At 42.3% G+C, this 26,495-nt stretch overlaps 1 long non-coding RNA gene across 7 annotated transcripts; it reads left to right on the top strand.

Annotated features, from left to right (window-relative positions):
* The first annotated feature begins 6,660 nt into the window (after nt 1-6,660).
* On the top strand, nt 6,661-24,511 carry LOC111092861. 7 transcript variants are annotated; one of them, XR_005355045.1, is made up of 6 exons: nt 6,661-6,736; nt 8,658-8,801; nt 11,297-11,372; nt 14,789-14,916; nt 15,508-16,556; nt 23,691-24,511. It is a non-coding gene; the product is annotated as an uncharacterized LOC111092861 (long non-coding RNA). The 7 variants fall into 7 exon arrangements; XR_005355050.1 differs by having other exon boundaries at nt 16,371-16,556; XR_005355048.1 differs by having other exon boundaries at nt 16,472-16,556.
* Nucleotides 24,512-26,495: the final 1,984 nt, after the last annotated feature.

Consider the following 26,495-nt stretch of genomic DNA (forward strand, 5'->3'; position numbering starts at 1 on the left):
AACCCTGCTCCCTGTCAGGCCTGGAGGAGCTCATGATAGAAGGGTACTTGGGGGTGGGCAGCATTTTGAGAAGATCCCTTGCAGATTTCCATCTCTGTTGAGAACCATCGCCTCTAGAAGAAAGCACAAGCCAGCAGCAGGACCACACTTAAGTTGAACAAGTCTGTATGTATAGAGAATGTATATACCCCAGAACCTCCACAGCCCATACCCTCAAGAGTCTTCATCAAGCTAGAAATTCCAGTCACAGAAAGAGCAAAAATAGGAGAGGAAAAGAGATGCTATGTTTTAAGATCAATGATATGATCCAGAACCAAAGTGATAAAGAATTGCAACAAAGAAGAGAGAAGGACAGGGACTAAACGTCTGTGGCTGACTTTTCCCCCCATTTGATCTTTATCATAATCTGAGGCTGGAGATGAGGACATTGATGTTTGGAGACTAAGTACCCTTGGTCCTTTAGACCCCAAGTCCCATAGTCTTTCAACTCTAGCACACACTTAGGAGATAAAGGCATGGATGCATCAGGAGACCTCTTGTGCTTCATATTTAATACACTGTTTAGTTCCTTTGCTCTAGTTTCTGAGTCTATAGAGAGAATTCTTCATAGGGAAGCTAAAGGTAGCTAAGCCACTTTGGTCTAACACTTCAGGAAAGACTTACTGATGATCAAGGCTTGGTGCTCATGGAGCATCACTCAGATTCTAGTGCAGGAAATTTGGAGGCATAAAATACTTCCAGAGACAGCACTGAAATGTGTGCTGTGATGAGAACGTGTTGTTTCTCTTGTTCTCCTTCTGTTTGGTCTGGGTGGGAGGATAGAACACATGAACCATCTGAACCCTGGATCTACCTATGGGATAGCTACTCTTACTCCAAGTAATGGCAACAGCTACCAATAATTGGGTGCAGTAATTCTCAATATATGTGAGATACTGCAGGAGATGTCTGACAGACCTAACCTCACTGCCTTCTTTAGGAAGTAGGGACTGTTGTCATTCTCTTTTGACAGGTAGGCCTCATAGACAGAACCCAGGACCAGCTGATTTTGAATATTTTGCCCCTAACTCCAGAGTTGTATGGTCTCTCTAGAGCAAAATGGCTGAAACTGCCAGAAGAATGACCTTTCTCTCCAGCCTGGCAGGTGGATGGACTTTGCCTGAAGGGCCTACTTTGTTAACCTGAAACTAGCCTCATAAATGTTTATTGATACAAGCTCATTAATTTTCATTGTATTGGTTCGAAGATGTCTGGGGAGAAAGAATTCTCATGTTGAGTTTTCCAAACACCCCTCCTACCTGCTCTGGTGGAAAAGGTTCGAACCACCTTCTTGCCACTGCCACCAACATGTTGCTTAAGGCCCTGGCTTAATGCCCATCTGTTGTTAGAGGCATGTGTCTCAACCTCCATCACACACAGACAGTGCCAATATAAACTAGAGCACAGATGAGATTTCTTGGTCAATTAAGTCTTCAAATACTAGACAGTAAAACCACATCACGATGGGCAGCGATGAGGAGGTTGAGGAAAACGAGACTCACAGAGTCTTTTCTTGAAGCTTTATTGAGGTACAATTGACAAATGAAAATTGTATATGTTTAGGTTGTATGGTGTGACTTTTTTTTGAGGCGTGCAACATGATGATTTAATAGGTGGGTACATTGTGAGACAATGACCACAATCTAGTTAACACATCCATTACCTCGTATTGTTGCCTCTTTCCCTGTGGTGAGGGCACTGAAGCCTTCTTCTCTTGGCAAATTTCAAGATATGATACAGTATTATTAACTGTAACCACCATGCTGTGCATTAGATCCCCAGAGCTTGTTCGTCTTATCCCCGAAAGTCTGTGTGCTTTGAACACCACCCAGTTTCCCCCACTTCTCCACCCCAAAGACTGTTGTTGTTCTGCTCTCTGGCTCTATGGGTGTGATTTTTTTTAGATTCCACATATAAATGAAAACATACAGTATTTGCCTCTTTCATGGTATGTTTTAAAGGAAGACGGTGTGATTCACTTTAGAGGGAATTCTAATGGCCAAAACATAAAAGATATGTTTCATCTCACTAGTAATAAAAAATGTAAAATTGTAAAAGAAGAATAATATGTCATGGTTATCAGTAAAATTAGCAAAAAGGTAAGAAATATAAATCACACATCAGTGAAAAAGAATATGAAGTGACAAAGATGCTCAAAAGGCTACATACTGCATGATTTTATTTTATGTGACGGTCTGGAAAAAAGTAAACCTATACAGATGGAAAACAGGGGTTTGGACTAGAGGAAAGAGTATCTTTCTTGTGGTGGTGATTTCTCAACTATAGACATTTGTCAAAACTGGACGTGAAAAGTGTTGCATTTTTTTTGAAGGCAAATTTAAACTTAATTTGAAAGTGGAAAAAATAGTATAACCCCAATTTTGTAAAAAAGAAAATATTCTAGCAAGTCATACACAGAATTTTAATCATTCTTATCTCTGGTGAGAAGTAATAGGTACTCTTTCCTTTCCTTTCTGATCTCCCTAAATTGCAGAAAATTATTTAGAAGAGCCATACATTATGTTGTTTATAGAGTCCGGAAAAATTAAATCATCTTCATGTTCATTAAAAAGGAAGAAAGAAAGTGCCCAGTGTTAATGAGCGGCTAATAAAATAAGCACCCTTATGCACCACTAGGAAATGATGAAGCGATATGTCTCAAAGGCATCGTGATATGTATTATTTATAGTGGGGAAAGTGAAAGTGTTGTTTGCTCATGGATATTCATTGAGTTGTTTATAGTAGAGTAAACTTTGAAGAAGTCTAAATGTCTAATGACAGGAGATTGGTTAAATAAATTATGATATATTCATTCAATAGTGACTATAATCATGCACGTTAATCTTGATTATAATGTCGATGATTTGATATGGAAAGATGTTCAATGACAAAGAATCATATATATTATATAAAGGTGTCTAAAAGACTCCAGTTGCACGTTTTCAAATGTTAACAGTTATTATGTCTATGTTCTTTTAGTGCATTAATTTTTTGCAGTTTTCCTTTTTCCCAACTAAATGATACATTCTCAAGTATAGACAAGTACATTATTATTGTATCGTATTATCGGATTTTTCTTTTCATTCTCTTCTCTTTATGCTTATTAAGGCTTTTTTGTTTCTAGTTCTATATTGTCCTGTAGGAATATTCTTGTACCAATAAAAAAAGAATTCTTCCTGGAGTTTATTTCATTTCTTGGTTTTTAACATTTCTATGTTACATTATTTCAGGTTTTAAATACAATTTAACATTTGTTGCCCTTTAATGGATGAGTTTAACCTATTATGATTTACGGTGTTTGGAGGTTATTTCCATCTATTTACTTTTGTCTTCTATTTACAGTGCATTTTCTTTGTCCCTCCCCTGCTGTTTTCCTGTTTTCTGTGGTCTTATTAACGCTATTTTCACTCATCTTTTTTCTTACTTCCCTAGAGCGTTTGGAATTTATCAATTACTTGTTACTTTTTTAGTGGCTTCCCTCTAAAGATAATTGAGAGACAGAGTTAAGAATCTGTGTTTACCATTATTTTCCTCAGGACTTTGAAGATACCATTTCATGACTTGTCATGAAAAACTTTATGAAAACTTTTTAGTTTGAGATCCTTTTGAGATACACATGCAGTTATTAGTAATAATACAGAGAGATCCCATGTACCTTGACCAAGGATCGCCCGGTGGTAAATGTCTTGCAAATAGTAGTACAACCTCACCACAGGGGTATTGAGCATGTGAGTCAAATGCCCAACATTTGCATCACCTCTAGGACCCCTCACAGAGCCCTTTTTACAGACACATCCACTTCTCTCCCACCCCACTCCCTTTGTAACTCCTTGTAACCACTAACCTGCTCTCCACCATGCTACAGACACAACATCCTTTGGTAGGTAGTCTTTTGACATTGGCTTTTCTCACTCAGCATCATTCTCTGGTAACTTGTGCAAGTTGCTATGTGGATCAATAATTCTTTTGCAGTTGCTGAGTGGTATTTCTTGGCATGGAGCTAGCACAGAGTGTTCAACCGTTCCCCTGCTGAAGGGCACCTGGGTGGCTTCCAGTTTGGGGCTGTTATGAAAACTGCTAAGGCCATACGTGTGCATGTACCAAATGTTGAACTGCCATTTCGTCCGTGTGCTTGTTGAATCTCCCAATTCTACGTCATTGATTTTTAATGATTACTTCCAGTGCCAAAGTATCTTGTCTTTTCAGATTCAATGTATTTTCAGAATTTCTAATTGCTTTCTTCATATGTCCTCCTTTTCCTAGTTTATTTATGCCTGTTTTGGTTTATATTTAATTTCTTATGTGAATAGTATGCATTTATTTACTTTGTTAATGATTCTTTTCTTAAAAAACATTTTATTTATTTATTTATTTATTTATTTATTTATTTATTTATTTATTTATTTCAGAGAAAGCATGAGCAGGGGAGGGGCAGAGGGACAAGCAGAAGAGCCTGACTTGGGGCTTGATACCAGGACCCTTAGATCATGACCCGGGCCAAAGGCAGACACCTAAACAATGGAGTCACCCAGGGGCCCCTACCCTGTTAGTGATTCTAAGTAGACTAATTTTAAAGTCATTTTCACTTATTTCTATTATTTTATTTCACCATGAATAAATTCTTTTCCAAATATTGACTTTCTTATCTACCAATTTTCCATACACATTAGGGATTTGAGTCTGCAGGCTCATTTTGAGGAGCAATCTCTTACTTTAGTTTTTCATGTTTCTACCAGTCTGAGTCAGTCTTTCTCTCTCTCTCCAGATATTTTGTATTTATCTCCTGCCAAGCCTCCAGAACACTTAGGCACTCAGTCTAGGCTTAGGGAATGTTCCTCACATGATCTGTGGTGATGGACTAGTTTTCTTCCAGTCCCTCAAGGACTGGTGCTTTTGTAAAATTTAATAAAAATGAATTATAGAAGCATACTAGCACCTGCTAGTGTGTCTTGACCATATCAAATTGCTATAAAAGTTACAAATGCTTACTCCTAGCTTTTGTATTTATCTAGTCATGTACTAGTAACAAACAGTCCGCAGGCTCATACCACCTGGGGCACCACACCACACCTTGAGTTACAGCTCTTGGCTGAAGAACATCAGGGATTTTAAGATCCAGTCATGGACCAGGCTGCTGTCTTAGCCTGGGAGTTTGCAGGTGCTTCCATCTACCTTTGTAGATAATTAGCTTTTGGAAGCCACAGGCCCAGGAGAAGACACTGCATTTCTTTTTCAGCTTCCTTTTACAGGAGGGGACGTGCTAGCAGAGTCCCTAGTTTCAAGAAGTGAAGCTGATTTGGTTCTCAGCCTCCCAGAAGTGGAAATGAACACCTAGCAGACCTGTGCATGTAGCCCTATTCATGTCTCTGTGCTTCTGTTTTGGTTCTAGTCTATGGGCATGCAGACGCTGTTTGGTGCAATAGTTCGACATTTTCAGTTTTCTCGTTTCAATTGTACATACTGTAGCAGAAAATAAACAGCTGCCTTCTAATGTCCTCTGCCTTCCTGCTTAAAACAGAGCCCCAGTTAGTCATCTATCTGTTCTCTTGCTCAGGGTCTGGCTCTTCAAGGAAGTCTAGCTCCAGTTCCAGATACAAAAAGAGATGGTCATTGACTTAAATTGGTCATGTGACACATTCTAGCCAATAAGACAGGAAAAGAAACCTGGAGGTTTCTGGGAAAGTTTTCCTTTCTCAAAATGAGGCATAAAGAAGAAATCATCTTATTTTCTCTATAAGTCAACCTGAAGACAAAGCCAGTACACTAAAGAGTTCAGAACTGAAAAATGAAAGGTCTTTGGTGATGATACTGTCCAGTCACTGAATTAGCCAACCCAGAAGCCACCCTCCTTCATTACCTCCATGATGTGGTATGAAGAATTTGCTTATACTTTGAGCTGATTTGAGTTGGGGTTCTTCTGTGCCTTGCAGCTGAAGGTATCCTAACCCATGCACCTCTTATCGCTATTTGATTGCAATTGTTCTTATGTAACTTTGAGGATAATTCATGGTGATACAAGCATAGGAGATAACTCAAAATTTTTAAATATTCAAATACTTTAGGAGAATTGCCTAATGGATTGATAAGAATTTTCTAGTTAGTCTATTGAAATTGATTGGTGGGGCAGCCCGGGGGTGGCTCAGCAGTTTAGCGCTGCCTTCAGCCCAGGGTGTGATCCTGGAGACCTGGGATCGAGTCCCACATCGGGCTCCTTGCATGAAGCCTGCCTCTCCCTCTGCCCGTGTCTCTGCCTCTATGTCTCTCATGCATAAGTAAATAAAATCTTTAAAAAAAAAAAAAAAGAAAGAAAGAAAAAAAGAAAGAAATTGATTGGTGGATGGGAATTTTCTGAAGCGTCCTCCATTTTAGCCAACATTTATTTGGTGCCTATTAATTACCACACCCCACAACAGAAGCCATGGGGGTGATTAAAGAAGGTAAAGACGGGTGTTTTGCCCTTAAGGACCCCAACTAGACAGACAAGACTTATAATAACAATATGCAATAGAATGATCTGTCCACATGAGGAAGACATACAACAAATTATGTAGGGGGTCAGGAAAAAGAACAGAGTTACATAAACATTCTCAATGAATGTTTGTTTACATTGATTGCTTAGTTACCAAATTCCTTCTCAATTGATCAAGGCTAAATCCCACCCTTGCCCATACTCAAATGATATAAATGCTGAGCTAAGGTAAAACAGATTGTTGACTATTTTCTCTATATAATCAGATAAATTGAAGAATTATTTCCAACTCAAAGTCTCTAGTTAGCATGTCTTTGAATACAAGTGAAGCAGTTATCAAATTTGAAGAAATATTCCTTGGGGTGGTGTGTTCATTAAATGTGTAACTTTGTCAGAGCGCCACCACATTACGGATTTTTTTACAGCCAAGTGGTGAGAAAAGTACCTTTGGAATAGTTACTCACCAACAACATATAAAGTGAAAATTGCGCGTGTTCTCAAATCTTTACACATTTCTCTGACTGATCATTGGTTCCTTAGAATGTTGGAGATTTGTGTGAAGCATGCCTTCAGGCTACATATGTTAAAAGTTAACAGGAAAATGTGTACCAGAAATCGAATGTAAGATTGTCTTAGATTCTTAGATCCATTCTTCAATGTGCCTGTTTCTCCAGCTGAGTGAGTAGTGGTTTCTAGAAAGCTGAATATGGACCAGCAACCAAGTGTTTGTGTGGAGAAGAAATGCTGGCAAAGCTGACCCATTTTATGATTGTTTGTGAAGACAAATGTCTATATTTTCATTTTCCATGCTGCCTGCAGAGTAGCTTGATTTTTTTTTATCTTTTTTTTTTTTTTAAGGAAACTGCTATTTTATTCTTTTAAACATATAATAGAATGGGATAAATGAGGGGATCCCTGGGTGGCTCAGTGGTTTAGTGCCTGCCTTTGGCCCAGGGCGCGATCCTGGAGTCCCAGGATCCAGTCCTGCGTCGGGCTCCCGGCATGGAGCCTGCTTCTCCCTCCTCCTGTGTCTCTGCCTCTCTCTCTCTCTCTCTCTGTCTATCATAAATAAATAAATAAATAAATAAATAAATAAATAAATAAATCTTAAAAAAAAAACAAGAAAGGAATAAATAAATATATAGGAAAATACACAAGGGATGAAAGTCCACATAATATATGGGCAGAAATGTGTTTTAAGTATATCTTTATAATAAAGAGCTTTCCAAAGTCCAACCAATAGCCACTTGATTTTGAGTAGCCGGCACTACATCAGAAAACAGACAACGGGCAAAGCATCCTTCTGAAGCTGTGCAATGGAAGCCGAGCTGTCAGCTACTTCTCTGATCAATTATCTTTGTCTGCTCAGCATACCCAGTGCGTACCTTCAGTGCCATCAACACAAATGCCAAGATTAGAAACAACTGGATGGAGAACAACTAAGGAAAATGGAGTCTGAAAAACCACAGAGGCCAAGATATAGAAAATAATGATTCTTTAAAGAATTGATAATCCAACAGGAGTGGTGATTGGTTTAGTCATGTCACAGTGTGGTTAATTTGAGAATATCCTGGTAAAATTAAAAGTGTGTTTACCCTATGTTCCAGGAATTGACTTCTCCATATTTATCCTAGAAAAATACATGTGGCCAGGGATTCCTGGGTGGCTCAGTCAGTTAAGTGTATGCCCAGGGTCCCGGGATCAAGCCCGGCATCAGGTTCCCTACTCAGGGACTCAGGCTCAGGGAATCTGCTCCTCCCTCTCCCTTTGCACCTCCCCCCCTCCACACACACACACACACTGCCCATGCTCTCTCTCTCTCACTCTCTCAAATAAATAAATACAATATTAAAAAAAAGAAAAGAAAAATTCATGTGGCCAAAAACAGGTACAGGGTGTTCATAAGAGACAAAAAAAAAAAAAAAAAAGAGGGCCATGAGTCAAGTATCCATCAACACAAAAATTGTTAAATAAACCATTACTCATACACAGCAGTTAAATATAATAAAGTGAATCTATATTTGTCAACATGGAATCTCCTTTAAGATACAAGAATGAATGGGAAAAGATAATTTCAGAGTAACATATACAGCTGAAATGTCTATATGTTAAGTCAATAGATCATAAAACAGTACTATTTCTTTTCCAGGAGTACATCATTTCCTTATATGAAAAATCACAGAAGGCCTGGAAGTTCACCTCCCTAACTGGTTAATGGTATCTATGTCTGTGGAAGTAAGAGGAGGCCAAGATTAAAGAGAAAGGGATTTAAAGGGGTGTTATACCTTTATTTGTAAGTTTTTGATTTTTTTATATCCTTTATTTTTATGTACATCATATACACATGACTTATAAAATTAAAATAGATAAACAAATGGAAAACAATGCAACTTTGTGTTCAAGTTTAAATCTATCCAATGTATAGGTCAGATTTGCTCAATATCCTTTGAGGTTCAGCTGCCTTGAGCTGATGGCATGATTCTGAGCCTGGAAGATTCTTAGAAAGAGAGAACAGTGGTAGAGTGAAAGCCTCTTCCCACTCTCCTCTTCATGCCTGTATGGGGCAAAATCAAACATTCCATAGAAATTAGAGTGGGCCTGATGAGCTCTGCTTCTTTAGTACCTCTTGGCTTTGAGTTGCCTGTACGTTGTGTCACACAACATTTCACCACTCTTATCAAATCTCCTAGGTCAACAATGAACTTTTGAAGCGTCCATCAGTGTTCTCAGATGGAACAGGGATTATGCACAAGCTAGCTGGCAGAGAGTCAAGGAATGTCAGATGCACCAGAGGTCCATGGGCTGAACTAGGACTTTTCCAGTTCCACCACGGGAAATCTTGACAGTGGATGACAAATACACTAGCAGGAGACCCAAGGGATATGCTGATATGGGATCAGCAATAGTTTTTCAAAAGAGAGGTGTTCTCTTTCCCTTAGAGTTTCTGAAACTATTGGTGGCCATGTTGCTCCTACAAGGGAAGGGAGCCAAATACAGCAGAAAAATGAGACGTGGCAAAGAAAACAATTTTCACAGCACTGATCCTCTCTTCTGCATCTAATCATACCTTAAGGTAGAAATACCTATGGACTTTTTAACTATGTGAGCCAATAATTTCCCTGTTATACTGAATTCTTTATCCCCAAATATGTCTTTTCTAATACTTCCATCCTACTGAGGCCACCTCAGAGATCTCTGAGGGCTAATGACATAACGAGTGCAAGATGAAACCCACTCTGGCTTCGTCTTGATTTAGTGGTGGACACAGACCACAGTTTTGATGTCCAGGGACTGGAAGCATGAGGGACTTCTGTAAGGAAAAGGCAGTTGTCAGAAGTCAGAGGGACTGTTCAGAAGGGGATTTCTGCTCAAAGCTGGGGCATGTCATTCTCAGTGTAGCTGGCCAACTTAAGGTACACAGAAATCCAACCCAGATCCCGGAGAGCCAAAGTATATGACTCTCTCCAGTAGGTTTATATTTAATCCAAGGGAATTGAGCTCCACTGGCCACAATTTCCATTCATCTTCCCTGCTTCATAAAAGTCTTCTGTTCCCCTTTGGGAAAATGCACTCTAGTTTTGAAAAGGTGTTCACACACCATATGCTGTATGATGCCCACTGCTGGTCTGTAAAGGATCCTGGTTGGGAATGGAACAAGAATCTCCCTTTTAGAAATGAACTCAGGCTCAGTGGTTTCCTTAAGGTCCCCAAATAAAACCCTCCCATGGTCACCTTTGTCATTGAAGGCCATGGATACAATCATCCATGGTGTTCCTGGCTTTTCCTGGTTTGGTCCCAACTGCTTCTCCCCACCCCTTTAACCCAATTTTACCACAACTCTTCCTCCTGCATCAGCACCACCTGATTTATCATCTTGGTTCTTTGTACTCCTGATCTTTACCCAGCTAGCTTCTCCTCACCCTCCAGGTCTCAACTCAGACTTTTCTGCTCTCCACACTCTTCTTCCTCAGGAAAACCTCAGTGTTGCTATTAAGACCTTTCAGTTGACTGATTGGATGAGGTCCACTCTGATTGTCAAGAATAATCTCCTCTAATTAAAATCAACTGATTCTAGTTATGAGCCACAGCTACCAAATACCTTCATGGCAACACCTGGATTTTAATGGAATAACTGGGTACTAAAACCTAGCCAAACTGATGCATAAAACTGACCATCACATCTGGGGCCTACATAACGTTTTCCCATGCCACAGGAAAGGAGGTTCCATGACGAGAGAGGTCTTGTCTGTCCTCACCACTGTTGTATTCCTGATACTTGGTTGCATAAGTGAGCAAGTTGCAGGCAGATGTTTTCCTCCTGATAGTCCAGATAAACGCAGGTGACATTTCAGGGTGGCCACAAGGTGGCATCTGCAGGAGGGTCCCTGAGCAGATATCTACCGCTCCCTAACTCAAAAGAAGCCAAGGCTTGGTGCCAGAAGTCTCCAAGAAGTTCTTGGTAGGCCTGGCCAGCTACCATGTGGGCCCTCCCCTACCCTCAGGGAGTAAAGTTGTACCTCTGCCCTTCTGGCTTTGGACTCCTCAGACTCGCTCAAGAGGTTGTCCCAAGATAACATCAGAGTTTCTCAGAAAGCCTGCTTGGGTGGAGTCCTGGAAAGCTGGCTTTGAAGACATCAGGCTATTGGCCCAGGATCATGTGGGAGGGGAAGCATCTAGGGCTGCTCCTTAGAAGGAGCCGAGAATGGCTGCTCTTTCCAACTGAGAAATCTAATAAGCCCTTGAGTAATAATTGGTCCCTGTTGACAGAGGGCTCTTCTGCTTTCACAGTGGCAGTGGCAGCACCGAGCTGCTCTGGGGGACCCTCTCCCCAGTGGCAAGAAAAGAATATGCCCAGCTGAGGCAGGTATGAGCATCTTCATTATCACCATATATAATAATATAATAGTTGGTTTGTATTAGGGCATATGATTGTTCTTGACAAACTTGACATAAGTAAATGCTATACACTTGAATGTACATGACATGCATACACTAATTAAGTTCCACTTCTCTTTGGGATTCCTTGTAAGATTCTGCTGCTTAAAAATAAAGCCCGAGTACCACTCATTTTCTCCATCTCCTTAATTTTGAAGACATAATTTCAGACATGTAAGAAAAGAGGTTTGTCCAAGAATCACTGGTGTGAAATTGGGACTGTAACCAGGACACTGGCTGCACATCTCTCTCTGTACACTTGTTCTGGCCCAACCACCAATGCCCTCATATACGCCAACTAAATCTGAGGTAATGGAAGAGCTGGACAGCTTTATAACCACTATAATCATTTGATTTATATTTAATTTTTGTTTTCATGGCGAAACAAGGGGATTCTCACAGGCACTTACAAATAGTAAATGCCCATTTTACAATCTCAGAACCTCCAGTTTAGCCAAAATGGTAAGTTAAGCCATCTTCTAAGGTCTTCAGAGAAGGGAGTTAGCCTGGCAACACAACTTAACATGTTTGGGGTCAACTAACAGGCTAAAGTGTATGTTATTAATATGGTTAACAAACATCAAAAGGAATGTTTTGAGATCCCCTGACACACCTCCAAGTAAACTGTCTGAACATCCTCAGCTAGAGGATCTCCAGAGATTCCTCTGCCTCTACATGGCTCTACGTCTGATCACATGTTTATTGAGCACATACTGTGTGCTAGTCCCCGGAGAGAAAAGTGACTATAACACAAGCAGTCCCTTTTATATGAAGCATTTTTTACAACTTTCACGTAAGCTGTTTTCATGTATTATTTTCTTTCCTCCCCCTAAACCAACTTGCAATGTTTGTGCTATTATTCCCTTGTTTTATAAATGGAGACACTGAGACTTGGAGAAGTTATAGATTTTTCCAAGGATGACAGCTAGTAAATGGCATGCAGGATTCAAACCCACAACTGTCCACTCTGGATTGCTTGTTCAGAAGCATTTGGCCACAGTTTTTAGAGTTTGCCAAAACCTTGGATCAGAGCAGAGCCAGTCCTGAGTACTTCCTTCCTCCAGGAGGAAGATGGCATGGTACCCAGCCCCCTGAGGAAGGTGGTGACTAGATGCCTGCAGGCCCTTGCTCCTCTGGTTTGCTCTGATCCTGCTTCTCTCCTACCAGCTCGGGGCCAGCCCCGCCCCTAGGCTGCTGGCATGGCTGCCAGGTTCCCTCCACAGGGAAGAAGAAAGCCTCCCATTAGCAGGGGCTGTGGCTTGGAGCATCCCTGGGATGAGAAGCATCTGTTGCTGCTCCCATTGTTCCAGCTGAGAGCATGCTAATTGTCCTCTCCAAAGTTGGACTGCAGTCTCTTGCCAGAGGGAAATTATGGACCCTTTTTCAGCAGGGGAGCGTCCTTTCCGCAGCTGTCAGCTGAATGGCCCCAGGAGGAACGAGGGGGTGGGGAGGGAGGTCTCTCTGCATCCTGATCCACACTGGGAAGGAAAGTGAGCACAGCCCTGCGAGGAAGCAGGGCACCCACTGGAGAAATACCAACCACAAAATCACAGGCAACTACTCTTCTTGACCCTTCCCCTTGACTCTGTGGCATACCTGATGGCTACTGATACTGTAGGATAATTCAGGGGCTCAAGTGGAGGCAGCCTGATGGAGTGAAAAGTGTAGAACAGGCTTGGGAATCCAACTAAGGTGAGTTCAAATCCCAGCTTTGCCGCTCATTAACTTTGCCCTTGAGCAAATGACTCCTATTCATCGACCTTCCATGGAACTGGGAGGATGACCTAAGCCAATAAATATCAAATACCCGGCAGGTGCTCAATAAATGTGTTTTGTTATTATTATTGCTGCTACTATTTTTGTCATTAAATATACCTCTAAGGAGTTGATCACATGTGTCAAGACAGCCCACATACAGAAGGTCCCCCAAGTAAGGAGGTAAGAGGAGTGGACAGGGACAGAATAGTACCATCAGTCATGTATATTCAAAAACAATATTTTAAGTTGCCTACAATCGTTCCAGGGACTGTTGGCTACTGAGAGCACCTAGCTGTCAACGAAAAGATCTCATTCTCTTAGGAAGTTCCAAAAGATTGGGTGTCCTGAACTGGGGCTAGACGAGTAGCCCATGTTCTCAGATGTTGCTAAGTTCTACACATTAACTGATATCTGATCCCACAATTGCAGACCATCCCAGGAGGCCCTGAGAGTTCCTCTGTGCTACTTCACAGTGGGTCAGAGGAGAAATGAGGCTCATGCGAAAGCCATTGACATTCAACAAATATTTCTTAAGCTCCTACATTGTGCTAGAAGCCATATTGGTGCCGGTAACGGAGGAGAGAGCAAAACAGAATAACGTCATTCCACATGCCACAGAGCTTATAGTCTGGTAGAGAAAACAGATATCAATAAAATATTCCCACAAATGTATCATGTCAACCTGTGGCATGCTGTGAAGGTAAAGTACAGGCTGTGAATCCAAGTGCAACCAGAAGTCTCAATCAAGTCTGGACATGAGGGGAGGTAAGGCTGGCCCAAGGAAGGACACTCGGTGAGAGGTCCAGGATGAGTCAATAAAATGACACTGAATTGCATTCCAGAATAAAGAGGGCCCCAAGCAGAAAGAAGGTATGAGTGTAGGCCTGGAGAGATCAAGGAGGAAGCCATGCTTCTTCAGAGGATCCCAAAGTAGGCCAATGTCATCAGAACTCAGAAACCGGAGGGGGTGGGGGAGTGAATAATAGAATGGAGAATAAATAACAGAAGGATATCTCAGCTCTGGTCATCTAGAAAATGGTCTCTGGCAAGAATGAAGATCTAACCTCGCACTGAGATTGTACAAGCCCATGATGGTGAGGGGGAGATACGGGGGAGAGGTGGGGCAATGCAGACTTTGCTTTAGCACATGAGTTACACTTTGTCATAGACCACAAAGTGACATAGCAGGCAGCCCCCTCCCCACTGGCTACAAGGAGGGACTGCACACTGGGACAGGCCACAGGACAGAGAAAAGGGATTTACCTGCCCAGCCCTCTCTCCCATTTACTGGTGGTGGAAACGATCACTTGCAGGTCACATCATCTCCTTCATGGGCACTCAGAGAGCCAGATTCCCCTCACCAGGATGCAGTATTTTGTGCCAGTCTGAAAGAGGAGGAAGGACCCAGTACACTGGGGCACAGAGGGAGCAGAGAGGAGGCCGTGGCCAGAATCTGAGGAGGCTCTTTGAGCTCTGTCTAGACTCAGGCAGAGAATGGTGTCTAGGGATGAGAGGAGAGGACCATTTACCCTTACTGGTTGCCGTAGCTGCTGGTATTCACTCATATCTGATTCTCGTTTCTTCCAGATGGATAACTACATTCCCCAAATCCTACCTTCATCAGTTATATCCCGGTGAGAGCATGTGACAGACCGTGGCCAATGGACTCCAGAGACAAATGATGCATGCATATGCATCACTTCAGGGTCTGGCTGGTAAACCCCCTGGAGACACCCCCCACCCACACCTGCAGCTATGGGACTAGAAGCCAGGTTTCCCAAGGCCATAGAAGATGGCTTGGAGGAATCAGGAGTGTGTGAATGCCCGGAACCTCAAGTCACTCCCTAGGAGATGGTCATTCTGGAGAGCTGCCCCACCAAAAACACTCCGCTGGCTTTTAGTTAGTGAGAAAGAAACTTAAATTAACTTAAGGCACTGAGACTAGGGGTTGTTTATTATAGGAAGTAACATCACTCTACCCTAACCAATACCTGAGCCCATGATGTTCTACAGGTACTATGCTAGGTTATCCCAGATAAATCTCATAACAACACCAAAAGAAGGAAGGTTTATCCTCATTTAGCCAATGAATAAGACAAGATTCAGAGAGGTTGTCACTTGCCCAAGATCACACAACAGGTTAAAGGAGAGTTTAGATATAAACCTAGTCCTGCCATACTCTTTCCACTAAGTATTTCTGCCTCCTCTTCTAGAGTGGGGATTGATATGGGAAGAGAGCATAGAGAAAGGCACACATCCTACAAGAGGCTTATCCTGGCCTTGACTGGGCTGCCCTATCCATGCAGGAGGGGTCCAGATGCTGGTTGACCATAATTCTTACTCCTGGAAAAACTGGAGTCAACTATCAGGGACAGAGACTCCAGAATAATCAGCAGGAACGACTCAGTCCCCCAGGGACTCCTCCCATGTGCTTCGTGGACAGAGTGGTGGAGAGACTGGGAGGGGCCTTGGAAGTAGCAACAAAAGGGGTTAAGAAAAAAAAAATAAAAGAAAAAAAAAAAAACATTTAACCACAGTCAATGAAATTAGATAAAATTATCTGCTAGTCTTTATGTAAAGACCTAATGCTGCCCTCTACCATAAAGGCTCTATACAGCTTGTAAGATACAGTAAAATTAATTTTATATTGGGCTGCCAGGTGCTGTTAGAATAGCATGTTTATATAAGCAGCCCCAGAGCTTCAAACATTGAGTTGTAAAGGCCAAGTCTCAGTGAGTGGCTTAGCAAAGAGAAACTCAAATCCCTGCATTCCCCCTGGGGCAAAGTCTAGGCAATCTTTATGACTGTACACCCTGTTGGGTGTTTTTCCTCAAATAGTTCCTCCTGACAGCACCTGGCAGAGCCCTGAATGAGAATGGTGTGACCTGTCTCTGGGGTTTGCTTCACAGCAAGTTGGAAGTGAATTGGAAATGACTGTATTTGAAAACTTGGTAAAGAGAATACCTATATATAAAGACACAGATTAGACTTTCTCCAGCTTCAAATAAAAGAAGCCAGGATCATTGTAGGGAAGATGAAAATAAGCTGAGGCAGGCGTGATTGGAAAATCTCGAGACAGTGTTTGAAGCAGTGGCTCCCAGTCCAACAAAGGTGGTATACAGTTGTTGAGAGAGGAAGCCATGTCCCTTCACCTGCTTCCTTTGTGTAGATGGGCTCATGGAATATCACCAGTGGAATAAGAGCAGAAGGCATGAGTGGCTCTTTCAGACCTGTACCATCTCCCTTTCTCCTTCTGCTGGATTTTTGCAGAAAACCACAATCACCTGGAAATCACACATTGAATGACAGAGCCACAATGTGGAAGGAGCCTGGGTCTTTCCATTACTGCTTGGAGGTGAGGTAATAGCCAGTTAGGAAGATCTATTTTGGACATGATGTGGGTAGGAAATAAACTTTTATTATGTTTAAGTCATTCTATTTGGTTTTTGTTTTGTTTTATTTTGTTTTGTTTTGTTTTTAGAGCAGCTAGGATTATCCTGAACAGTGACATTCAGCCCTAAGACTGGGGAATAGTATCTTTTTTTTTTTTTTACATTCATTAATATGCAACAAATATATTGTTGCTTTCCCTATTATGCCCATTGGAAATACTGTTAATTGATTATAGCATTTCTATCAGTCTTTATGTGATCTTGGAATCCTTAAAATTGAGATTACAGGGGATCCCTGGGTGGCTCAGCAGTTTAGCGCCTGCCTTCGGCCCATGGTGTGATCCTGGAGTCCCGGGATCGAGTCCCACATCAGGGTCCCTGCATGGAGCCTGCTTCTCCCTCTGCCTGTGTCTCTGCTTCTCTCTCTCTCTCTCTCTCTCTCTGTGTGTGTGTGTATGTGTGTGTCTCATGAGTAAATAAATAAATTCTTTAAAAAATTGAGATTACAGATGACTAAAGTGGGCACTCAAAATACTATCTGTTTGCTAAACCAGCATGACTATAAGCTTCTCAAGATAATGATTGAAATGCCCATCACTTAGCTTAGCATTTTGCTAACACGTACAGAGAAGCAGCTCAAAAATGTTAGTTGAATGAATGATAGGTGTTCTACCAAGAAGATCTTATTCTAATACATTTACAAGCTTTCTTAGGCTAGAGAACTACCAAAAAACAAAATTCTCAGGATAATTCAACTCAGGAACTCAGGTTTAAGGCTCCTGATAGACTTGGAGTAGCCATGCCATGCTGGTAGGTCTATATTCACTGATAATCTCCCAATCTTCATTTCATCCTACCTACACAGAAAAAGAAATCCAGAATGTCCAGATATGCTTGAAGATCCAGTGTTGGGAAAGGAGAGGTAGAAAAGTCCCAGTATTGTGTAGATGATGTCTTGAATACCATGACTAGATGGATTGTTTACCCTGGAGAGTCCTCCAAGAATATATGTTCTCAGTGGTGATGATGGCCATCCCCTTTCTTTGTGTGACACCAATTCCAGCAGCAGGAACCCTCCACTTATAATTTTATGTGATCATTGAATCTATTTAAATAAAGAAAGCAGAGAGGAATTTACCCATTCAACAGATGAATAGAGAATCCTAGATGGAATATGACTTAACAATATCACAAAATATTAAAGAACAAGCTCAAGTCAAGAACCCAGGACTCAAAATTTCATCTTTCCATCCATTCATTGATTCAGCTAATGTTCATTAAGCACTAATTTGCTGAGCACTGTCCACCTCCAGGTATTGCTTAACACATCCTCATGCTATGCTTCCATAGTACAGACACATATATCTCTCTCCTGCTTAGTGTGTTGTAAAGCATGCCCCTTCCCCCTTCCCTCCCATCCTCTTCCAACCTGTGATGGACAAAATTATGGGAGGAGTGTCATATGGCAAGAAAGCATTGAACCTCACTTATGCACAGTCTGGAATTTGGCTGAAAGTACCTAAGTTCAAGAATTGGACAATGTTTAATGGCTCCCCAAGGACCTAGAAGCATTCTCTCAGTGCCTCAGCCTGGGCTTCAGATTTACAAATTGAGAAAGGCAGCTTTCGGTTCAGAGCCTGGATCCATAAACACCACAATCCAGCTTTACTGGCTATAAGCCATCACAGCATCTGGGATAAACATGGGACAATCCCACACAGACGCAGCCTGCTTGGTCACTACCACAGACATTGGGACACTCAGATTGAGAAGCTAGCTTCCATCCAAGGGTGCTTCCATCAAAGCAAGAAATAAAATGTGAAAGACTCTTCCAGAGGCCTTCAGTGGGAGCCAAGGATGACCACTGGTGGTCCAATCCTTCAACTCGTGCTAGTAGACCCAAATAAATATCAATTCCTTGACGTATCCCCAGAGGGAAGTAGGAATTCTCCTGGAAAGAACACGGTAGCATCATGAGGTGAAAATTATCAAAGGGGAATAAAATTTTTGAGATCCTGAAGCACATAACAATCTTAAAAAGAATATTAAGAAGTCCTTGGAAAACTTGCTTTTACAGTTCTCCAAGACTGCTCATCTAACCATGCTTTTCCCTCCCTGCAAGGTGTTCTCCACTCTATTCTTGATAAACTCTCAATGCCATTTGCATTTCAGGGTCCCTAGCATTGCATAAACATCCTGAAATGGATCTTCCCCTTTTATCTCTTTAAGCAAGTCTTTAATCAAATTCAAGTTTGGCACATAACCACTTCTTTCCTCCCAGCTTTCTTTTTTACATATGTACTTTAAAGATTTTTATTTATTTGAGAGAGAAACAGAATGAGCGAGTGGGGGGAGTGAGGGGCAGAAGGAGAGAGAAAATCTCAAATAGATAGAGTGTGGATCCCAAAATGGGGCTCCATCTCACTACCCTGAGATCACAACCTGGGCCAAAACCAGGAGTCAGATGCTTAACCCACTGAGCCACCCAGGTGCCCTTCCCCCCAACTTTCTAAGGCCCAGAAGGAGGGGCCCACACCACACTATTCATCCTGTCCCCAAATGTTTCTTGTTATTTTATGTGAGTTTTCCCATCTCTCCTCTGAAATGATACGCCTTGTGCCAAAGAGGCAGTGTATCTGAGACTCTTTAGTCCATAAACTAAGCACTCAATTTTTAAAAAAATTAAATGCTGTTGTTGCTGTGATTAATTTTCAGGCAATGGAGGAGGCCTTTAGCTTCACAGAATAGATGCTCTATTCTGAAGAGATTATCCAAATTTTGGATCTAAATGGATTTGCCATCTGCTGTGTACAGTTTTAAGTAGATAGATCCCCCATACAGGGAAGACTCTGGGCCATGGGACAATCTGTATAACCTTCCAAGGGACCCTGCATCTAGATCTGGTAACAGAAATGTTAGAAAAAGTGGCACCTTTTTTTTTTTTTTTTGAGAGAGAAAGCACAAGCAGGGGAAGGGGCAGAGGGAGAGGGAGGAGAAGCAGCCTCCCTGCTGAGCAGGGACCCCCACCAGGGGGCTTGATCCCAGGGTCCCAGGATCATGACCTGAGTCAAAGGCAGACGCTTAACCGATTGAGCCACCCAGGTGCCCCAGAAATGGTGACATCTTTGAAGATAAAGTAACCTAAGAGAAAGTGAAGGAACTCCTACTTTCTCAGTAATTTGTGGAGGTCTTGGAGGAGAGACTACATGCCCATGGGTCCCAAATCCAGAGGCCAGGCTCCATAAATGAACACACAGAGTTGTTGAGGAGGAAGCATCGATTGTGACAGTGGTGGCACATGTGCCTGCTGTCCCCACCAACTGGTGAAAGGCCCGAATCAATTGCCCCAGCTCTTTCACCACCACCCCCAACCCCAAGCTGGCTGAGGGCCAGGCCGACCTCCAACATTAAAACCGGCAAATGAGATCTGAGCCTTGATACACCCCCCCCCCCCACCTTTTTTCCTCCCTCAAAGAGGATTTTGGTGCCAGCACCATATGTTGAAAAGGCCCAAGCGCAATCCTATTACCATTGCAGGAGGCATTAAATAATTACATTAATTTACCTAAATATGGAAAAAAATCTTTACAAATCAGGGACACTTGGCAGATTTTCCGGCTGCACATTTTTCCCTTGGCACAGTGCACTGTCCTGTCGGGTTCCTATTGCTACTTGGAGTGTTTCCTTTAATTGCGGGGCACATGGCTTCCCTTGTTCTGTTTAATTTTCTCGAAGCTGGTTCCATATTCTGGCTACAAACATTATAGGAAAAAAATGCCCACAAAAGTATGGATTGTGCTGGAGTGTACCCTAAGGGGGAATGCATAAAAATAGTAATTTCTTGTATATGAAACCTTTCCATGGCGGCCTTTCCGTAGATTGCTTTATGAAAAACAAGTTAAAGGGGTGGAAAGCAGGGGGTGGGGTGGGGGGCCGGGGAAGGAGAGCAAAAGAAAGGAGTAAAACTGGGAATGAGAAAGGGGTTGTGCAGTGGTGTTGGAGGTGGGCCTTCTGCATTCCTTGTGTAGGGGAACTGCCCTGGACTCTTCTTTGGTGGACGCTGCATAGAAATACCTCTTCCTTGGTCCATATTTTCACTGTCAGTGTTCACTGTGTCTGAATCCTGCACCTCCATAAATCACTGTGAAATTTGAAGGCTGGAGTGAGGATGACGTCTACACAGCCTGCCCTCCTTGATGCAGCATGACCTCACAGAAAGGCCTAAGGGATTGTCACCCACACAAGCCAACTGCAGATGCCAAGGAAAGTGAGCTCCCTGGACCTTACAAGTGCCTCCGACCCGGAGACTCCCTGGGATTCCCTTCCTTGGGACCAAGTCTTCCAGAAAATGCAAAAAGGCTCTGTGAAGGGGCAGATTCTTGTCTTGTGTTTCCAGTCCATCGCCTGCATATGTATATGCATCACAGAACTTGTATACTGCAGTAAAGTCTAATTGCTGGAAAGTTTGCTAAGGGCTTCCTCATGTGGAAGAGTGCCATGGCCCAGCCTGTGATAGCTCTTTCTAGACCACAGGGAAAAGAGCAGCGACCAAGATGGCCCCTCTGAGAGAGGGAGCCCATGGGCATTGGAGGTAGATGGCAACCATCAAATCCTTTCTCAGGACCCCTGAAATTGAACCTTCTCAGCTGTCTACTGACCTTGGGCCACTGTGTCTGAGGCCTTGAGGAAAATCGGGCCTCAGATGGGCCAAAGTAGCTGTAGAAACCTCAGTACTCTCGTAAGGTGACATGTACCTTTTTAAAAGGTGATTACGGGGCACCTGGGTGGCTCAGTGGTTGAGCATCTGCCTTCAACTCAGGGTGTGATCCTGGGGTCCTGGGATTAGTCCTGCATCAGGCTTCCTGCATGGAGCCTGCTTCTCCCTCTGCCTTGTCTCTCTCTCTCTCTCTCTTTCTCTCTCTCTCTGTGTGTGTGTGTCTCTCATGAATAAATAAATGAAATCTTTTTTTTTAAAAAAAAGGTGATTACATACGGTTAAGACTCTAGTAAAAAGACATTTGAGGAGGCAAGGAAGGGTGATTTTTTTTTTTTTAAAGTTCCTACTTCCTCATCCAAAAGTAGGTGGTTCTGGCCCCACCTCACAGAACATTTACTGTTCTAAAGTCTGGATCTGGCAGGGCCTTGGACGAGGGACATCACAAAAGAGGTCATCTGGGTCTCTTCACCGCTGTTCCTGTGCACCTCTAGCCCATCGCACCGGTGATCTCTCTCTCTCTCTCTCTCTCTCTCTCTCTCTCCTGTGGTGAATTCCAGCAATAGCTCAGCATTAGCCTGGTGCCACTTCCTCCACAGTCTGTCAATGCTCACCTCGCAGCCTGGATGCTCCTTAGAAAGGCACCACCTTGGGAAACACCCCAAACCTGTTACCTCAGATTCCACAGAGTCCGCACGTGGACAACACCCTCAAGTGGCTTCCATTCACATCGAGTCCTCAGGGGCTGTAACGATGACACATCACGTACCTTTTAGCTCTACCCTCTGAGGTGTGGGAGAAGGTATGCTCAAGTAGGACAGTGAGCTGAAGGACAGGAAATCAAGATGGTGAAGCAGAGGGCTAGCAGCTCATAAAGCTGCATCCCCCCAACCCCCACCGCAGACCTGACTGGGCTTGAGGAGGAAGTCACCTGCATCCCAGAAGAGCCCTCTGTCAGGAGCTAGGGTATTTCCAAAGGCCGTGGGTTTCAGTAACCTGGGGATATAAAGACACAACCCCTTCCCTCTCTCTGCTTCCTTCCCTCTCTCTCCTTCCTCTTCTCTCTGCTCTCTGGGATGGACTAAATTGTGTGTCGCCCTCTCCCCAAAAGATATATTGAAGTCCTCACCCCCGGTACCTCATAAAATATGATTTTATTTGGAAACGGGATCATGGCAGATGTAATTAGTTAAGCTAAAGTCATACTGGAGCAGGGTGGAGCCCTTAATCCATTATGACTGGTGTCCTTATAAAAACAGACACCAAGGCAGACAGGAAGAGAAGATGGCCACGTGATGACAGAGGCAGAGATGGAAGTGATATATTTTCAAGCCAAGGATTGTTGGCAAACACCAGAGGGTGGGAGGGGCAAATAAGGATTCTCCTCTACAGGTTTCAAAGGGAAACTTGAATTTTGATTTTGGGCTTCCAGCCTTCAGAACTGAGAGATGATAAATTTCTCTTATTTTAAGCCACTCAGTTTGTGGTGCTGAATCAAGGCAGCCCCTAGGAAAACTAATGTAGTCTCCCATTTGTCAAACCCAGTGAAAGCAAGAGGATAAGGAAACCTGGCTAAAGCAGTTACTATAAGAGGGTGAGGAAAAGTGGAGAATGATCTGGAGAAACAGAGTATGCAAAAGACAGGAACTATCAGTCTACATTGATAGGAAAGTATTAGGTTAAAAGAAAAAAAACAGAAAGAAAATCTTTTGCAAGAGACATGTGGCTACTGGTGGTTCCCTTCTCTGGCTGCGTGAAAGAAACCTGTCTGTATATGTGAGCATGAGGCCAGCGCACAGAGGGACAGAGTATTGAGAATGAGATTCCCAAGTGACAAACATGATGATGTAATTTAAGCCCTTGATCCAGCAATACCTGAAGCCTCTCTCTTCTTTCACTTGAGATACTGTCTCCAAAGACCTAACTGCCAGAGAATAGTAATATATTTTACTTCATTCCATGGCTCTGATAAATGTAGGCATGCATATCGAGCCCTGGTTAATCTTGATATCTTTCCTAAGGGAAAGAAGGTGACACCTTCGAGACAGAAAATCTATTAGGAACCAACACATATGAAAGGAAGCTTTTCATAAACCAAATATCTAATTTCTTACAAATCTTTTTAGTGAAAAATCAGAAACAACCTAGATGCCCAAGAAAAGGCGATTAGTCAATTAAGTTTTCTACGTTCATTCAATAAAGTTCTATTCAGGCAGAAAATTATGACATGAAATGTTAGTTTTTTAAATGCCATCTACAGAACCCCAGGGTTTCCCTGGAACCCATCATGGACGGAAGAGTGTGAGTGAGCACACCAGACTACTAATATCATAATCCTGATTTAATCGGAGCATTTTACTTTCATATGTTTTTATCTATCTAGATTCCAAATAGGATTTTCATTGAATGAAGAGTTCGAGGCAAGATCCATAAGTATGTCCATTGGGTTGAGAATACTCATTGTTGACCTTTTATCCACAAGGGTAGCATGAAAGAGTAACAAAGCAGAGGAGTCTGGGTTGGATGACAAGCACATCTGAGACTATTGTGGCAAACTTGGAGCTCATGTAAAACTGATCCATTGGATTAAGGGGCCAAGTGCACAGAGTAAATACCCTGACTGGGAGCAAGAAGAGCTGGGTTCTTGGACCTACTGTGTCACCAACAAGTAATGTGCCTGGGTAGACCCAAGACTCTGGGCTAGAATTTCCTTCTCTTCAAAGGGCAGGGGCTCTACCTTGATAGTCTCTTGAGATCGTCATGGACATATCAGCGTTCTTTCCTACTACAAAAAAACCTTATGTGACATCCAGAAGAAATTTCCCCAAATACCCATACTCATCCAGTCTGCATATCCATTCCTAACTTTGGCTTTTCTTATGTATTTGTAGCTCCTTCCTAAGATATGAATTGAATATGTGGGTAGAAATAGACTGTGATACGTATAATATTTTATTTAATCATCTCAACAACCCTGTGAACGAGGTTTCATCATTCCATATTCATTTCATAGAGGAGGAAGTTGAAACTCAGAGAGGGAAAGCAATTTGTCTAAGGTCATGCAGACAGTACACATTCAGAAGCAGGATTTAGAGTCCTAAGGAGCTTTTGGTTTTAGTGACTAGGTATCACAGAGCCAAAGGCCAACAAAGACATCTTATCAGACTTCAAATTTAACAGATTTGAAGATTTAAATAGCTACAGATAGAGATAATATGGAATAATGTATATATACTTATATGTATTTTATATATTTATGAAGCATAAATGTACATATATTTAAATTTTAAAAACATATTTAAAATAAGCGTACATTTATGTTTCATAAACATATATTTTCATATATTTATAGAAAGATTTATCTATCTATATATCTCATAAATTTCTGTATCTCCATAGATGTCTATAGATATATGTCTATATATCCGTATCATCTATATATGTAAAGAGATTTATCTATCTAGAAAGAGATTTACCTATCTAGACAGCAATCTTTATCTAGAGGGATTATGTATCTATCTATCTATCTATCTATCTATCTATCTATCTATCTATCTATCTATCTATCTATCTATCATCTATCTACTGAGAGTAGTCAGTTGTTCTCCATTTTTACAAAATGGTAGAGCTAGAAAAGGTGGTTAATGATAGAGTCAAGCTTGTTCATTCCATATGGAACCGAAGCTCGGAGAGGGGATGATGTAACCCAAAGTCATACTGTTGGTTGACATCCCATCCAATCCCCACATGAAACTCTGATATCTTAAATAAAAAAATCTTAACATTTCAATTGTCTACCTCACGCTATAACCCAACATGCACTTGCTATGCTTTGTGAGGTCTTAAAAAGGGTGAAATAACCCCCCCCAAATGTTTTAAAAAGCCTGTCTCTGAACTTCTGCTCACCTAATGAACTCATCGGATTTACCAGATGTACAAAAGTGAAACAAATCTGATGCACAATCAGTTAATCTTCCATCTTTCTTGGCGGGAGCTTCTGAAACAGCGGGAGGACAGTCCCCCAGCCTGCAGTGGTGTTACGGATCACAACGGAAGCATATTGTCATCAGATTAATTTTCCAACGCTCCTACCCCAACCACAAAATCCTGAGAGAACGAGTGTCAAATACACTTAATAATTGCATAATTATGACATCTGTTACTCTCCAGCACCTCTTAGTGGAAAATTAACTGAAGAAATAGCAGGTTCAAAGATGTGTTAACACTCTGATAGCAGATTTAATTGAAATATGACGGGGGAGGATAATGGAGATTAAATTAAGCTCTCAGATAATCATCTGACACAAAGATAATTGAGCCAGCCTCTGCCACGTTGATGAATGCTTCAGAGATGCTGTGCAGGGTGGCATTTCGAGTATCTTATCCTTCAGGCAAAATGGAATTCTTTTCCCTCCCCCCCGCCTTCCTCTCTCTCTCTTGTCATTCAACATTTGTATCCTCCAAATCGATAATGTGAACAGCAGCATAATTGGAAATAAAAGATGATCTGAAATCCACAGGAAATTAGGTTGAGGTGTGTGGAGGAAATACAGTTGCATCCTGGACACAGAGTGAGTTTTTATGAGTCCACTGTGAGAGGGGTGTGCCCCCGCCCGGCTGTCTCCCCAGGAGGGTTTTGCAATGCCTCTGTCCTCAGTGGAGAGGACATCCCATGGATGGATGAGACATCCATGTGCTTTTTCTCCTTGCCCAGGGAACATTTTCCATGCTTTGTAGGGCAAGCTCAGAATGTCAGGGGTGATGAGGGACTGCCCCCCATGCTGGAGGGTGTGGGGTAAGCCTAAAGGGTAGCTAGCTCAGGAGTGGCTAGTGGTGAACTCCCTGCAGTGGGGTCTGGGAGGCTGGGGTAAGCTGCTGAAAGCAGAAAGTGGAAAACAGAATTCCAGCTGCTGTCATTGAAAGAGCCAGCTTCTAACAGCCCTAGAGGGTAGGTCTTCCCTATGTCTCCTTCCTCCAACTCAGGCAATATCTTCTCTAGAAGGACTGTGAGTGTTAAGCCACTAATTGAAAATGAAATGGCCCCTGACTCTACCAGTGCCCCAATTACTCTGAGTTTCAGGATTCGGGTTTCATACCCATGTGATTTATCTGCTTTATGAATGTGGGTCCAAGATAGTATGGCCACATCCTCTTTCAGAGCCCATTTAAGTACCTCCATCTCATGTCC

The sequence above is a fragment of the Canis lupus genome, chromosome 2 (assembly GCF_011100685.1).
Source record: "Canis lupus familiaris isolate Mischka breed German Shepherd chromosome 2, alternate assembly UU_Cfam_GSD_1.0, whole genome shotgun sequence".
NCBI classification, from domain to species: Eukaryota; Metazoa; Chordata; class Mammalia; order Carnivora; family Canidae; genus Canis; species Canis lupus.